This window comes from Calidris pugnax, unplaced genomic scaffold (assembly GCF_001431845.1).
Source record: "Calidris pugnax isolate Ruff unplaced genomic scaffold, ASM143184v1 scaffold9, whole genome shotgun sequence".
Lineage (NCBI taxonomy): Eukaryota > Metazoa > Chordata > Aves > Charadriiformes > Scolopacidae > Calidris > Calidris pugnax.
The window spans coordinates 5,933,604-5,950,086 of NW_015090778.1; the positions used below are offsets into that span (position 1 = coordinate 5,933,604).

At 52.2% G+C, this 16,483-nt stretch overlaps 1 protein-coding gene across 1 annotated transcript in view; it reads right to left on the minus strand.

The window, feature by feature from the left end:
- UBE2O (ubiquitin conjugating enzyme E2O) overlaps positions 1-10,033 on the minus strand; it is a 79,687-nt gene extending 69,654 nt beyond the window's left edge. Inside the window, exon 1 of the mRNA XM_014952892.1 lies at positions 9,870-10,033. The gene's annotated coding sequence lies outside the window, so the exon portion shown is untranslated. The remainder of the gene's footprint in view (positions 1-9,869) is intronic.
- Between the last annotated feature and the right edge of the window lie 6,450 nt (positions 10,034-16,483).

Below are 16,483 nucleotides of genomic sequence, written 5' to 3' on the forward strand. Positions count from 1 at the left end.
CCCAAGGGCACAGCTACCCAGTTTCTCTTCAACTCAAGAGGCTGTAACCAGAGGCTGTGAAGTGATACCACTGCAAACGCAAGCTGAGCAGGGTTTTCTTGTTTCAAATTTACTCCCGTAAATTAAAATTTTTTCCTGGCCTGGAGGCTACAGTAAGATACCAACTGCTTCTGTTCCCTCCTACCCTGCTTTCCTGCAAGTCCTTGGTCTCACCTCCTACCAACAGCCTTCCCACTGCCCATTCGTTTCACAGAGTCACAGCACCAGCTGCTGAGGAAAGAAACAAGAGGTCATGATTTTAAAGACTGTGGCAAAATCAGGGAACAAATGCAGCTTCATAACGACAAAGAAGCCTAACTACCTACCCAGAGCATCCAACATATCTCTGCAGCAGGGAGACATCCCTTGAAAAACTGGGCAAGTTGTTTAAGGTGTAGCTTGATGCCTCCTACTTTCAAGATCTCAGCATATATGCAACAAAACCCATTTTGTATCTTGGCTTCCACCTGCTTTCCTTATATACCCAAGCAACCTTCTATCCTGTGCCAGAAACTAATGGTGCAAGCAAGTCCAAAAAAAACCCACCACCAAACCCAAAACTACAGGTCATCAGCAAGATACTGCTCTAGACACCACTTCCACATCTCCAGCAAATCATTTATTAAAGTTTAGACCAGCAGGTTAGTAAATACACCGTGCATGCTCTCAGCTCACAGTGTATAGGCAGCCGTGCCATTTAGCCAAAGTCTTGCCCAACCCAACCCAAACAGCACTGCAACCCCCTTTGTAGTCAGGGCTTCTCTGGTGTGACACTCACCTGACCAGTGGAGAAGGATGAACACAGCATAAAGGTGATGTCAGTTCTTTAAAAAACAACCCAAAAAGCACAGTCTAGCATAGAAAGGTACAGATTTCTTAGTCTTAAAATCTGACCATTCTCAATCCATGTTTTTGACCTTAACCTACATGTCATATTCTGTAAGAGGAAGGAATTCCAGCTGCAGGTGCTTACTGGATCTATCTCTTCATTAAGTTGCTTTAAACCCTACACAATTAAGGGCAGAAGACGAGTCTAACATCAGCTGTAGCTCCCCTTACCTCTCCCAAGATACAGTTTATCAAGTCCACATCCACCATCAATAACTTTGTTTCCATCCACACCATGCTCTGAAGGTTTCAGCCCAGTAAACATTCAGTTTCCACCTGGACCACTTCCATTGCCTGGTCCAAGCAGTCCCCAAAGCCTGGGGCAGACACGACTCCGCACGCACAATCAAGTGCACAAGGTAGGCAAGAATCACCCTGAAACACACAGTAAGAGATGCTTTCTGTCTCAAGAATCACGGCCAAGCCCACAACACAAGTACCTGCACGAAGGCTTTACCACCGCAGGCACAGGATTCTCCACACAATTCATTCTGTACACACCAAAAAAAGCAATAAAATTAAAAGCACACCCCTTAAGTTGAAACTCAGGCACATCTGAAAGCGCTGCAGCTATTATAGTTAGCAGTAATCCCCACCACCTCTGCTGCCAAAACCACATGTTTTGCATAGTATTTGATGGCTCTAATCACCCTTTACAATCATTACCCCCCACATGGTCTCCTGCTCCCTTCACAGAAACACACAACATGCAGAAATCTAAACCCCTTATCAATATCTGTCCAAGGTAAATCCCCCACCCAGTCCCAGGCCCTTGTCCTTAAGAGAAAATGACTTTTGCTGAAGCTTGGTAGCTTTGCTGATTCAAGTTAGAACATTTTCGTTTCAGCCACAAACACGCACACATCTATTTAGAAGCCTAACAGTAAATGGGAAAAAGCTCACACATTACCATGGAGTCTCCCCATGGAGCTTTTTTTGTTCCAGAAGATGAGTTAGCATTCTCCTAACTTGCCACAGGTCTAAAGCTCTCAGGAGTGGGACACAGCAGCTCCACATGGTAGAGCCTGAACTGAGTTACAGGGTCAAGTGCTCCAGAGCACAACATAAAAAGAAAGAAAGAAAAATCCAAGCCATCATCTCACATCTCTCCATCCCAGGAAACTCAGGACTGACAACCTCAAAAGTAAGTGCAAAGGTTTCAGATGAAAGTACCACCTCCTGTGCTTACAATGACCCTTTTGGGCAAAACCCCAGCCCATGGTGGGAGGTTAACAGTAGAGTGGAAACAATGAGGCAGGTTTTCCAAAGAGGTATTTAGGAAGGTGTCATCACCTTCTGAGCCTTTGAAATCCCCCAAGTAATTAAACAATCAAACAGTCAAAGGAGAGGAGGCTTTTAGCTTCACGAACGCCAATTATTTCCCAGCACCAACACAGATGCTGAACATTAAAAATAGTGTCTTTCCTCTAAAGAGAGGAGAGGAGCCGAGAAAGCTGCCGTAAGCAAGCAAGACCTTGCCCCAAAAATCAGCTGTCAAAGCTTCTGCCAGTTTAACTTCAGTGAAGAATCTTCAGCCAAGAAAAAAAAAAAAAAGCAACTTTATCATAAATTGCTTAAAGCAGCTTCTCTGCAGAAGTCTGCATTGGAGCCACATCCCATCAGCAAAGGAACAACCTATATGAGAAAATTGCAGCAAAATGCCTCATTCACCCAGGTATTTCAAAGCCTGTCACGGGCTTTGATTGATTCCTTCTAAAGCTTTTAGTGCACATTAGTTTGTTTACTAGTCCTAAGAGCATTACTAATTTAGTTTGGGGCTTTTTTAAGCTATACCAGCACATTGAAATTGAGTGCACCTTGGAAGAGAGCACGTCACAAGAACTGCTTGCTTGGGGAGAGGTTTCATCCATTTTAAAAATAACACTCCTGTCTAGATTTGGAATAGTTATAATTAATTGCTTAGCCCAGGTGGCCACTTGCAACTCCTGAATTATCAATTCACTCTGCAGGCTGTACACAAAGCAATTCTCCATACAGTAATAGCGTAGACTATTTAGTACTCCTGAGATTTCCATACAGCCAGTTGTGCTGGATTCCACTTCTCCAGTAAAATATTAATGATGAATCCCAAGTCTACACTGCGAGAGCCAAAGAAATCAAAGGAAAACAGGGAATAGACTCAATGGTACGTAACCTTGCAATGGATGCTCACAGGATGGAAAGGTCACCCATTAAAATGGATCTATTTTACACAGAACTGCAGAAATTCCAGTAAGCCTTTTCTCTTCTCCTGTCTCTACCAGCTAGAAACATCAGGTGGTTTCAAAGAACCCCCCAGGGAGACTAACTGAAATGTCAGCTGCGAAAAGAGGGTTAGATACAGCTTCCTCACGCAATAAAACCCGGTATTAATAGTTTATGGGCACTGAATTTATGTGCTGCAACAAAACCAGAGCTCTGCACTGTGACCAGCATTTCCTGGCAGCTCCCAAAAAGGACCCTGCTGTCCCTCTCCATCCACTGCAACGCTCCAACGCTGCATCCCTGCACTCCCAAACGGCAACGCTTTGCCTGGTTTGAAGCTGGAGGATTTTTAAGGTGCTCTGTTTTCATCCCTCAGCTGCAAATAGGTTCCACAGAGTCAGTAGCTGGGATTAACATCTGAAGAGCATACGCTGGTGGGCTGGGATCCCAGCAGTGAGGGCTGAGAGTGGCTGTAAAGGGACAGAAAACACAGACCTTCTGTAAAAGGAAATATTTCATGCCCCCATAGCGTAAGCACAGAAAGACTGCAACTTAAAAGTTTAGGTCACAGTAGTAACTATGTGGCAGAATTCAGATAAGAAAGAAAATATTCTTCAAAACTTTGGAATGATGAGAGTATAACATCTTCAGAAGCTTCTCCTGAAACCTTATATTCACGACTTGATAGCTGAGGTCAAGAAATTATAGCAGTGAAGGGTGGGAAGGAACAGAAGGGCTGTGTGGGATGAAGCAGAGTTGAATTCAGAGAGAGACTTGTGGAGATAACATCAGATCATTTCCAGCCAACATGCTGATCAGCCACTGGATTATGTCTGAGGAGCCCTGATCATTTGATTCTGTTTCCAAAGCAAAGCTGAACACAGTAAGAGAGCCACCCAAACCAACTGTATTCTGCACCTAACAAAAGGTTTCTAAAAACTTAAAAAAACAAATTCACCTTGACTCTTATGGCAATCCTGGGGCCCTATAGGGTCCTCTATATGTAAATCAATCAGCACCACACGTGCATACCACAGCATCACACCAGGACACCAGCACAAGCCTTGGGTCCCCGAGGCAGCCAGCTCAGAGGCCAGGAGCTCAGAGCTGGGCAGCTGAAGGTCTTTAGATAAAGTGCTGAAACACAACACCTGCACTTTCCATTCCCCCAGCTGCAGAAGAGGCATATCTGCCCTGCACGGGCTTTGTGGAAATTAAAGGGGGCAGAGAGCTCTCAGAGGGAAGGCAGAAGGAAGGGTAGCAGCATTTCGAGGTGCCCTACGAGCCTCACTAATATCTAGTACCTTCAAGCATCTTTATAAAGTTCCCCAAGGCAGCTCAAGCGTGCTGTAGACCTGCAGCTGAGAAATCCTGAAATTCAAATTCAGCTGGGTCTCAAGCACTTCTGCTAAGTTATTAGAAAAAGCATCAAGTGCTCACACCAGTTCACAGCACCTTCACAACCTGAATTGCAAATTATATCTGGCATCCAAAGGGTACCACGAGGACAAGAGAAATGGCTTTAGCCTGTCAGAGGGACTGCTCTTCAGGTTTGCTGGGTCAGGCAAGACACAGATGGCAAACATACTCAGAAAGGGAAGCTTTCTCCTTCCAGGACTGCTTGGGTTTTACAATATTCAGCAACAATGATTTCCCAGGGTTTTGAATGGGGAAGAGGTGATGGAAGGCAAGAAAGGAGCACAATGAGCCAGAGGGTTGGAAATCCTGGCTCTTCTTTCATTTCCATCATTGCCATGATATCGCTAATGACTATCAAGGTGGGAATCAAAGGCAGGAATGCACTCAGATAAACCATTTATTCGGTTGGAGGAGCTAGTGGGGCTCTGTACCAAATGCTAGCTCTATTTCAAGAGAAAGTTTCTATTACTTATTAACATCAGTAATTGTGTGCTTGGGTGGCAGCCTGCCTACCACTTCCAACAGGAAAGAGCAACAGCAAGCATTGAACTTCTAGCAGCAACAGTGGAAGTGATTATCCTACCTATTCCCTAGCTGAAAAAAAAATATACATATTTTAACCCCCTCATTGTTTAAAGATAAGACAGGAAAGCTCTAGGATTATGATTGGGTGCAGAAAACTGATTTTGACCTTTGCACCAGGAGCCAAAGGTGATGTTTCACTATCCTCAAAATTTGCAATAACTTTATTTCTCCCCTTCCCTGGTTAGAACGCTCACTTTAGCTTTATCCAATACATGCACCAGTGTTTACAGATCTTAAAGTGCTTGACAAACAGGGGACAGACAGGCACCCAGCCTTCTACACAGAAATGGCATTGAACCTACAGAACAGGCAAAGATGGGGCTGGTGAAAGGTCTGGCTCCAGGAGGACCTTTACCCTCTGCCCATTACAGAATGAAGAGCTCAGGGAAATAAAAAGTAATAAAAGGGTGCAACAAGCACCCTCTTCAATCCATGGTTTGGCTGCGACCAGAACAGGTTAGCATTTTTAAGGACGTCAAACAAGAATCTCACAGCCAAAGATGCTGGAGAGTCAGAGTCACCGCCAAAAGATGTTATCTGCAGATAACAGCAGGCAACAAGCACCCAAAACCCAACAAACTTCAGGCCCAGGACAACCCCATAGTTCTGGTGGTTTGTACCCCTCCCAGCGTGGACAATGACAAGCAGGTCAGGCTCACCTGGCTGGTTCTCACACATTGGTGTAACCCAAAAAGGGCTGGGTCAGCAGACAGCAAAAAAAAAACCAAAACCCCAAACCTGATTATAACTCCAAAATGGTAAGTCCCACAATATGCTTCCAGTGGCGTCAGATTTGTTTTTAGCAACCCTGAGCTGCAGTGCAGACCGTACACAACGCCTCTCAATTTTGTTAGCGGGCAGCTTTTCAAATGGAAAAATCAATATGATAAGTACACCTAAATTCCTCAAGCACTTAGGAAACTTCTCCCCAGGGTCTATTACCACCCGAGTGGTAAAGCCGCCTACATCAGAGAAGAAGGACAACAGAAAGAAAAGACAGACAGAGCGTTTATTTACATAACTGTCTTTGATTTCTGGTCCTCCCCAGTCTAGCTTTTTCTAACACTGCAAAGGGTACAGTTACCAAGCGACTAAAATCAGAGCTAACACCTCTGGATTTGGGAACCCCAATAACAACTCCTAAATCTGTGTTTACTCACCCAAATCGAGGCGGCTTTGTTTAGATGCTGAAAGCCACACTGAACCTGGGACAAATTCTTGCTGCAACACCACACTAAGATTTTGTTGGCAGGCTGCAGTGATTGAATTGTGGTTCTTTAGAGAAAGAAGGCCTTTTTTTTTCCTTTAAGGTAGAAACACATCATGCAGCAGCATCTTTTCTGAATACCTGTTTTCATTTTCCTTATCTCCAAGCAGTCACGTGGCAAATGACACTACCACCTAAATTTAGCTCATTCTGTTAGCACTTGCCATCCTCCCGATGCCTGCAGGACTGCAACACACCTTCCTTCCTCTCCATCTCCCCTCGGGTGGTCGGGGGCTGTTTCTGAAAGGGCAAAGCAGGTGCTGTACCAGAAGCCCCCCTGCTTTCTCCTGCCACCCCAGCAGAGCCCCAGGACCTGCAAGGACAGCACAAGCTGCCTGTTTTGTTCGGTGCAACGCCCATTCCTCCCTCGCAGGCCCCTTTGTGCTATATTACAGTGCCCCCTCGCTCGCTTTTGTCTCCCTACTGTCACTCCGTCCCCGCCAAACCCCCACGGCCAGCCGAACTTCGGGAAGTGGGAACATCCTCCTCACCCAAGACCTGCGCCCTGTGGCTCTCGGGTTATAATGAAGAGGTGACAGGTTTTACGTATGCCTCGTCAGCGGCGGGGCTGAACGCTCGGGTGAACGAGGGCAGATCCAAACCACGGTTACACGCCTCCTGAAATCGAGTCAAGGTTTCCCTGCTGGGCTGCTGACTCCCCTAAAACAGGCGATGACGACACCGTCCACTACAGGCAGAGATGATGGAAGGCAAGAAAGGAGCACAATGAGCCAGAGGGTTGGAAATCCTGGCTCTTCTTTCATTTCCATCATTGCCATGATATCGCTAATGACTATCAAGGTGGGAATCAAAGGCAGGAATGCACTCAGATAAACCATTTATTCGGTTGGAGGAGCTAGTGGGGCTCTGTACCAAATGCTAGCTCTATTTCAAGAGAAAGTTTCTATTACTTATTAACATCAGTAATTGTGTGCTTGGGTGGCAGCCTGCCTACCACTTCCAACAGGAAAGAGCAACAGCAAGCATTGAACTTCTAGCAGCAACAGTGGAAGTGATTATCCTACCTATTCCCTAGCTGAAAAAAAAAATAAAAATAAAAATATTTTAACCCCCTCATTGTTTAAAGATAAGACAGGAAAGCTCTAGGATTATGATTGGGTGCAGAAAACTGATTTTGACCTTTGCACCAGGAGCCAAAGGTGATGTTTCACTATCCTCAAAATTTGCAATAACTTTATTTCTCCCCTTCCCTGGTTAGAACGCTCACTTTATGCAATATATGCAGCAGTGTTTACAGATCTTAAAGTGCGTGACAAACAGGGGACAGACAGGCACCCAGCCTTCTACACAGAAATAGGATTGAACCTACAGAACAGGCAAAGATGGGGCTGGTGAAAGGTCTGGCTCCAGGAGCACCTTTACCCTCTGCCCATTGCAAAATTAAGAGCTCAGGGAAATAAAAAGTAATAAAAGGGTGCAACAAGCACCCTCTTCAATCCATGGTTTGGCTGCGACCAGAACAGGTTAACATTTTTAAGGACATCAAACAAGAATCTCACAGCCAAAGATGCTGGAGAGTCAGAGTCACCGCCAAAAGATGTTATCTGCAGATAACAGCAGGCAACAAGCACCCAAAACCCAACAAACTTCAGGCCCAGGACAACCCCATAGTTCTGGTGGTTTGTACCCCTCCCAGCGTGGACAATGACAAGCAGGTCAGGCTCACCTGGCTGGTTCTCACACATTGGTGTAACCCAAAAAGGGCTGGGTCAGCAGACAGCAAAAAAAAAACCAAAACCCCAAACCTGATTATAACTCCAAAATGGTAAGTCCCACAATATGCTTCCAGTGGCGTCAGATTTGTTTTTAGCAACCCTGAGCTGCAGCGCAGACCGTACACAACGCCTCTCAATTTTGTTAGCGGGCAGCTTTTCAAATGGAAAAATCAATATGATAAGTACACCTAAATTCCTCAAGCACTTAGGAAACTTCTCCCCAGGGTCTATTACCACCCGAGTGGTAAAGCCGCCTACATCAGAGAAGAAGGACAACAGAAAGGAAAGACAGACAGAGCGTTTATTTACATAACTGTCTTTGATTTCTGGTCCTCCCCAGTCTAGCTTTTTCTAACACTGCAAAGGGTACAGTTACCAAGCGACTAAAATCAGAGCTAACACCTCTGGATTTGGGAACCCCAATAACAACTCCTAAATCTGTGTTTACTCACCCAAATCGAGGCGGCTTTGTTTAGATGCTGAAAGCCACACTGAACCTGGGACAAATTCTTGCTGCAACACCACACTAAGATTTTGTTGGCAGGCTGCAGTGATTGAATTGTGGTTCTTTAGAGAAAGAAGGCCTTTTTTTTTCCTTTAAGGTAGAAACACATCATGCAGCAGCATCTTTTCTGAATACCTGTTTTCATTTTCCTTATCTCCAAGCAGTCACGTGGCAAATGACACTACCACCTAAATTTAGCTCATTCTGTTAGCACTTGCCATCCTCCCGATGCCTGCAGGACTGCAACACACCTTCCTTCCTCTCCATCTCCCCTCGGGTGGTCGGGGGCTGTTTCTGAAAGGGCAAAGCAGGTGCTGTACCAGAAGCCCCCCTGCTTTCTCCTGCCACCCCAGCAGAGCCCCAGGACCTGCAAGGACAGCACAAGCTGCCTGTTTTGTTCGGTGCAACGCCCATTCCTCCCTCGCAGGCCCCTTTGTGCTATATTACAGTGCCCCCTCGCTCGCTTTTGTCTCCCTACTGTCACTCCGTCCCCGCCAAACCCCCACGGCCAGCCGAACTTCGGGAAGTGGGAACATCCTCCTCACCCAAGACCTGCGCCCTGTGGCTCTTGGGCTATAATGAAGAGGTGACAGGTTTTACGTATGCCTCGTCAGCGGCGGGGCTGAACGCTCGGGTGAACGAGGGCAGATCCAAACCACGGTTACACGCCTCCTGAAATCGAGTCAAGGTTTCCCTGCTGGGCTGCTGACTCCCCTAAAACAGGCGATGACGACACCATCCACTACAGGCAGAGATGCTGGCCCACATCCCCAGCACGGGAGAGGGGTCGGGAAGCTGGCTTAGATCACCTTCCCAGGCAAGGCCTCGCCTTGGGCCATTAAATCCCAGAGAAACAGCCATCTCTGCCACCAGCAGCATCCAGAAGGAGCGGGAGGGAGGGAGAGAACGGGATTTCAATCCCTGGAGGACACCCTCCGCCTTCCCCACGCTCAGGCTGCTGCACAGGGCAAGGACGGGGTGGGGGTGACAGGGGAAAAAGGGGCAAAACCCCCTCTTTTTTGGGTGGAGCAGGCAAACACCACGGCCCGCAGGGGAGGGAGCCAGCGGGGCCGCGCAGGCCCCTGCCCCGGGAGGCCTCCAAGGCCTTGAATCCAGAGCCAGACCCCCCACCCCGGGGCGGGGGGGACACACAGAGAGAGAGAGGGACGAAGAGGTCGAGCCAGGCCCCGAGGGAAGCGTCGGAGGCCGGGGCCGCCCCGGTTACCTTGGTCTCCTTGACGTGCTGCTTGATGCCCTCCGGGTACCACTGCACCCGCACGTAGCCCCGCCGCAGCGGGCTGGCGCGGCCCTCCTCCGCCCCGCCGGCCCCGGGGCCTCCCGACTCCGAGCCTCCCGAGCTGACGGCACCGCCGCCACCGCCACCACCACCTCCACCACCGCCGGTCCCGCGTCCGCCGCCGCCGCCGCCCTCCTCCGAGTCCGAGTCCGAGTCCTCGCCGTGGATGAGGCGCACCAGGCCGAAGCGCACCGAGCCCCGGTAGCGACCCGACACGTCCCCGGTCATGGGGGGCTGCTCCGCGTCGTCCCCGGGGACCCTAGATATGGGGGGATGAGCTGTGTCATCCCCAGATCCCTGGTCATGGGGGGCTGCACCGCGTCGCCCCCGGGGACCCCAGATATGGGGGGGGGGCTTCACTGCATCATCCGCAGGGACCCCAGTCATGGGGGGCTGCGCTGCACCGTCCCTGGGGACTCTAGATATGGGGGGGCTTCACTGCATCGTCCCCGGGGACCCCAGTTATTGGGGGGATGAGCTGTGTCAGCCCCGGGTCCCTGGTCATGGGGGGCTGTTCCACGTCATCCCCGGGGACCCCAGATATGGGGGGGGGCTTCACTGCATCGTCCGCAGGGACCCAGTTATGGGGTGGCTTCACTGCATCGTCCCCGGGGACCCCAGATATGGGGGGCTGAGCTGCACCATCCCCGGGTCGCCGGTCATGGGGGGCTGCCTTGTATCATCCCTGGTGTCCCCAGTCATGGGGGGCTGCGCTGCATCGTCCCCGGGGACCCCAGTTATGGGGGGATGAGCTGCACCATCCCTGGGTCCCTGGTCATGGGGGGCTGCGCCACGCCATCCCCGCTGTCCCCAGTTGTGCGGGGCTGCATTGTATCATTTCCAGTGTCCCCAGTCATGGGGGGTTCTTTACTGCATCGTCCCTGGGTCCCCAGTCATGGAGGGCTGTGCTGTGTTGTATCATCTCCAGTGTCCTCAGTCATGGGGGGTTCTTTACTGCATCGTCCCTGGGTCCCCAGTCATGGAGGGCTGTGCTGTGTCATCCATGGTGTCCCCAGTAATGGGGGGCTGAGCCACATCATCCCCAGGGACACCAGATATGGGGGGCTTTACTGCATCATCCTTGGGCCCCTGGTCATGGAGGGCTGCACTGTGTCATCCCCAGTGTCCCCCAGTAATGGGGGGCTGCACTGCATCATCCCCGAGTCCCTTGTCATGGAGGGCTGCGCTGCATCATCCCCTAAGCTGCATTATCACTGGTCATGGGGGGGCTGTGCTGCATTGTCCCCAAGGACCCCAGTCATGGGGGGGGCTTCACTGCATTGTCCCTGGGTCCCCGGACATGGGGGCTGCGCTGCATCATCCCCAGTGTCCTCTGTAACGGGGGGGCTTTACTGCGTTGCCCTTGGATCCCTGGTCATGGGGGGCTGTGTTGCATCATCCCCAGTGTCCTCTGTAACGGGGGGGCTTTACTGCATCATCCCCGAATCCCTGGCCGTGGGGGGCTGCGCTGCATCACCCCCAGGTCCCCCCAGTCATGGGGGGGCAGAGTTGTCCCCCAGCTGGAGCGGCCGATGGGTCTCACCCAGAAGTGTGTGTGCTTCTGCTATAAAAAAGCCTCGACGCTGCAACCCAGATGTGGGTATGTGCATGGGGGGGGGGGGGGACCACCTGCCCCCCCCAGCCCTGCCCAGATGGCCACCCTGGCCCTGGGCACTGCCCTGTGCTGGGAGTTGCCCTCCAGCCCCCAGCAAAGCCAGACCTTGATTTTATGGCTGGTAGAAGCCCTCATTTGGTAAATGAGCCAAAGCTTTGGCTTCGGTGACTCTAATGTTGCAGCTTTTTCCCCTCCATCTGCAGGGATTTTGGAAGTAAATTGGTTTCTTGAGCAGGTCCCCCTGCTCTGGCAGAAGAAGGGCTAAAAGAATCCAAACCAGCTTTTCCTGCCTGTCCTTTACCCAAAGTCATCCTGTCTCTTCGCTCCATAGACCTCCCTACCCGTGCAGCGCTGGCTGGAATATCAGGAAAATGCCCCAAATCCTCAGCCTGCCTTCTTTTAGTGTGGATAACACCCCAGGAGAGGCAGAACAGTTTTTTCCCTCCTGCCCTCTCCCTCCCAAAAATGTGGGGCTGCTCTGCCCGGGTTGCATCATCCACCTGGCTGTCATTGCTCGTTCCAAGGTTTCTCCTTTTAGGAAAATCAAGCAGGATACGGGGCTGCCTGTGCTCACCTCCAAAATTCCCTGCCCCTCAAGGGAGCGGGGATGCTCACCTCAGGTCTGCTGGGATTTTCCAACCTTGCAAATGACCCGAAATCCCTGGGAAGGGGCTGGGAAGGGGCTGGGGTGGAGGGGTGGTGCGTGGGTGAGGGATGTGCTGGGAGCTGGATGGAATTTCGGCTCTGTCCGGATCCTTGGCTGTCCGGAGGTGTGGGCAGGAGGGCAGCTGGATGCTCTAAGTGATGGGGAAGTATGAATTATTCCCTTCCTGCCTCCAAATCAGGTGGTGAAGCACTCCCAGCTCCTGCCTTCCCCCGGGCCAGCCCGGCCTCCGTGCCAGCATTTAATCACTCGCTACAGCATCACTGTAATCAGAGGGGCAGTGTTGATGTGCTTCCCTCCTGGAGCATTTCTCGGCATCAGCCCCAGGGATAAGGAACAGAATAGAGCTTAAAGGGACCATTGGGTGGGAAAAGAGTAGCCATACCCTTGGGGAAAGACAGTTTAGATACCCATTGAGTGCCACGTGGTTGTACAGCTCTTTACAGGGATGTGCTTCTGGGAATACAGACCTGCAGTCTGTGGGCCACGAGCTCCAGAAAGTGGAGGAGGTGGGGGGACTGGAAAAGCAGCATGTGAATGCCACCAGCACATGAATGCCACCAGCATGAGGACTTCAACCTCCGACCATTGCTGTGCTGGGGCAGGGAGGGCACCACGTCTCCCCAGCCCACCTGGAACTGAGGGCAAGATGCTGGCTTCCCTCCCTCCAGCTGAAGCTGGGGAGAACTGGGCCTTTGTGGGAGCAGAATCAGACCTTTGGGATGGGGAGAGGGTGCCCTCTGGCTCCGTTGGAACTGGTGGCATGTTCTTCTCAAGGTTTCCAAGCACGGCTTTATCCCGCACGGTGGTGGTTCTCATTATCTCCTTAATGTACATCATAACAGCTGCTAATAAAATATAGATACGGGTAATGGGCAAAAGCGTGTGTGTAGGTGGAAACTGTCCCTCTTCAGAGCAATTACACGCTGAAGAGCGGCGGTGGGGTTTCAGGTAGCCACAAACAGCCACGCAAACAATCCCATTATCCAACCGGCGGGCTCACGGCGGGGGGATTTTAATGGGGACGAGTCAGGGCTGTTTGCTCGTTAGCGGGAGTTGAGCTTTGTGCTGTGATCCCAGCTGGGGCTCTGACGTGCTTCCGTGGTGGCACTGAAGGAGAACTCATCGCTTTCTCAGGGCACAACAGCCCTGGGGCCTGGACAGTCACACCACCCGACGTGCTTTGGGCACGTTACAGTCCCTGGGTGTTGAAAAGAGCATCTCCCGTCACCCCAGGCTGTTCACATCTCCACGGAGGGACCTCAGCAAGTCAGACCACCCTGCGAAATACTAAGGCAAAAACCAAGAAGCATTTTGCAAGCGTGAATTATTTTTAATTATTTTGGTGAATGAGATTGACTGGGGGTTCTAGTTGACAAAGGGCTGAATATGAGCCGGCCTGTGCCCAGGTGGCCAAGAAAGCCAATGGCATCCTGGCTTGTATCAAAAATAGTGTGACCAGCAGAAGTAGGGAGGTGATCATGCCCCTGTACTCAGCACTGGGGAGGCCACACCTCGAGTATTGTGTCCAGTTTTGGGCACCTCAATCCAAGAGAGATCTGGAGGTGCTGGAGCGAGTGCAGAGGAGGGCAACGGAGCTGGTGAGGGGGCTGGAAAACAAATCGTATGAGGAGCGGCTGAGGGAGTTGGGACTGTTTAGTATGAGGAAGAGGAGGCTGAGGGGAGACCTCATCACTCTCTACAACTACTTGAAAGGACACTGTAGAGAGGTTGGTGCTGGTCTCTTCTCACAGGTAATTAGGGACAGAACGAGAGGGAACGGCTTCAAGCTCCAACAGGGTAGGTTTAGATTGAACATTAGGAAAGAATTTTTCACCGAAAGAGTGATAGGGCATTGGAACAGGCTGCCCAGGGAGGGGGGGGAGTCACCATCCCTGGCTGTGTTTAAGGGCCGTTTAGATGCAGTGCTAAGGGACATGGTGTAGGGGAGGACTTTGTAGAGTAGGGGAGATGGTTGGACTCAGTGATCCCAAGGGTCTCTTCCAACCTAGACCATTCTATGATTCTATGATTCAGCAGGAGCTCTGAAGAGCCAGGACTTCTGCAAAGTGACACACCTCAAGCCTCCCCATTACGGCAGTTTGATCACCAGTATCTCCCTGTGGAGACACTGGTGAAAAGCAGTCCTCCTTGGGACCTGGGGGCACCTCTCAGGGGGCATCTTTGCACAGGCCTTGCAGGGGTTAAGGGGCAGCTGCTGGGGTGCCAACCGGGGTGCCAAGGTGCCTGCAGGGTTCCTGGATGCCCACAGAGTGCCAAGGTGCTTGCCAGGTACTGGGGATGCTTTCAGGGTGTTGGGGATGTCTGCTGGGAGCTGGGGTGCCACAGGGCATACTGGAATGACTGTCAAGTGCTGGGATGCCCACTGGGGATGTCTGCAGGGTGCCCAGGGGGTGTTGGTGATGCCTGGAGGGTGCCTGGATATCCACAGGAGACCAGGGATGCTCACAGGGTGCTGGGATTTTGTGCAGGGTGCCGGCATGCCCGCAAGGTGCTGGGTACCCAGAGGGTGCTGGGGATGCCAGCAGAGTACCAGGAATGTTTGGAGGGTGCCAGGATGCCCACATGGTGCTGAGTGCCTGGAGAGTACTTCCAGGATATCCACAGGATGCCAGGGATGCTCACAGGTTGCTGGGTAATCAGAGAGTACTGGGGATGCCCAGAAGGTACTGGGGATGCCCAGAGGGTGCTGGGAGTGCCCAGAGGGTCCTTCAATCTCCAGAGGGTGCCGGGTATGCTCACAGGGTGCCGGGAATATCTGGAAGGTGCCAGGATGCCCGGAGGGTGCCAGGGATGCTCGGACAGTACCGAGATGCTCAAAAGGTGCCAGGAATGCCCAGAAGGTGCTGGGAGTGTCTGGAGAGTGCCAGGATGCTCGGAGGGTGCTGGGGATGCCTGGATGGTGCCAGGGATTCCCAGACAGTACCGGGATGCTCAAAGGGTGCCAGGAATGCCCAGATAGTGCCGGGAGTGTCTGGAGGGTGCTGGGATGCCCGGAGGGTGCCAGGGATGCCTGCAGGATGCCAGGGATGCCCAGAGAGTACCAGGGTGCTCAAAGGGTGCCGGGATGCCCAGAGGGTGCCAGGGATGCCCGGACAGCACCAGGATGCTCAGAGGGTGCCAGGAATGCCCGGAGGGTGCCGGGATGCCCGGAGGGCGCCAGGGATGCCTGGACAGTACCGGGATGCTCACAGGATGCCAGGAACGCCCAGACGGTGCCGGGAATGTCTGGAGGGTGCTGGGATGCCCGGAGGGCGCCAGGAATGCCCGGACAGTACCGGGATGCTCAAAGGGTGCCAGGGATGCCCGGGCAGTACCGAGATGCTCAAAGGGTGCCAGGGATGCCCGGGCAGTACCGGGATGCCGGAGGGTGCCCGGTGCCCGGGCTGCGGCGGGGCTCTGGTGCCACCTCGTGGGCTGCCTCTTCCCGCCGCCTCGCAGGGCCCGGCCCGGTGATTCCCGGTCCGGCGGGGAGGAGAGGCGAGGTCAGAGCCGTTTCGTTGGTCCGGAGGAGCTGAAACTTCGCTCGGCAGCCCCAGCGCTTGCAGACAAGGTGCGGGACGGGCGGTGGAGCTCCTGGCTGAGGGGCAGGAGAGCCCTCAGCATCCCTCTGCTGCACAGCTCCTTGGACCAGCATCCCAAGGTTTTCTTCTTTTACTGCTTCCCAGGGGCACGTGTGTCCCTCTGCCACCTGCTTGGCATCTCTGGTGCCTTCAGAAAAGGTGCTTCGGAGCAGAGCTCGCCTCTTGGGTCACAGGGAATGACTCTGGACTCTCCCACCGGGATAGGCTGGGAGTTTATCACCGTCACGCAGTCAGGAATCACTGTCCTGGTCACATCAGGGGACAGAAATATTAGCGAGTGATGCAGCTTATGGAAATCTTTCATCCCGGCTTGGTGAGCTCAGGAGATCTCCCGAGGCTGGCAGGCAGGGAAAAGCCTCTCCCCTGGGAGAGGGGCCCCCAGCAGCGCCCGGTGCCCCCATCCCGCACAGATTACCCAGCTCTTCCCTCCTTGCTTGTGCTGCCCTGATCAAACCCTTCTGGCCCTCCCCAGGAATGGCCTCAGAGTGACATCCCCTTGTATATGTATAATTTTATGCAAATGCAATCCTCCTCCACACTCCCTCATCCTCTTCGCTGAGACCAAATCCCCTAACGGGGCTGGTCCGGGTCCAGCCTTGCTCTGGGATGCAGGATTTGGCTTCCCTGTAGGTTCCATTTTGTCTCCAGCCATCTCCAC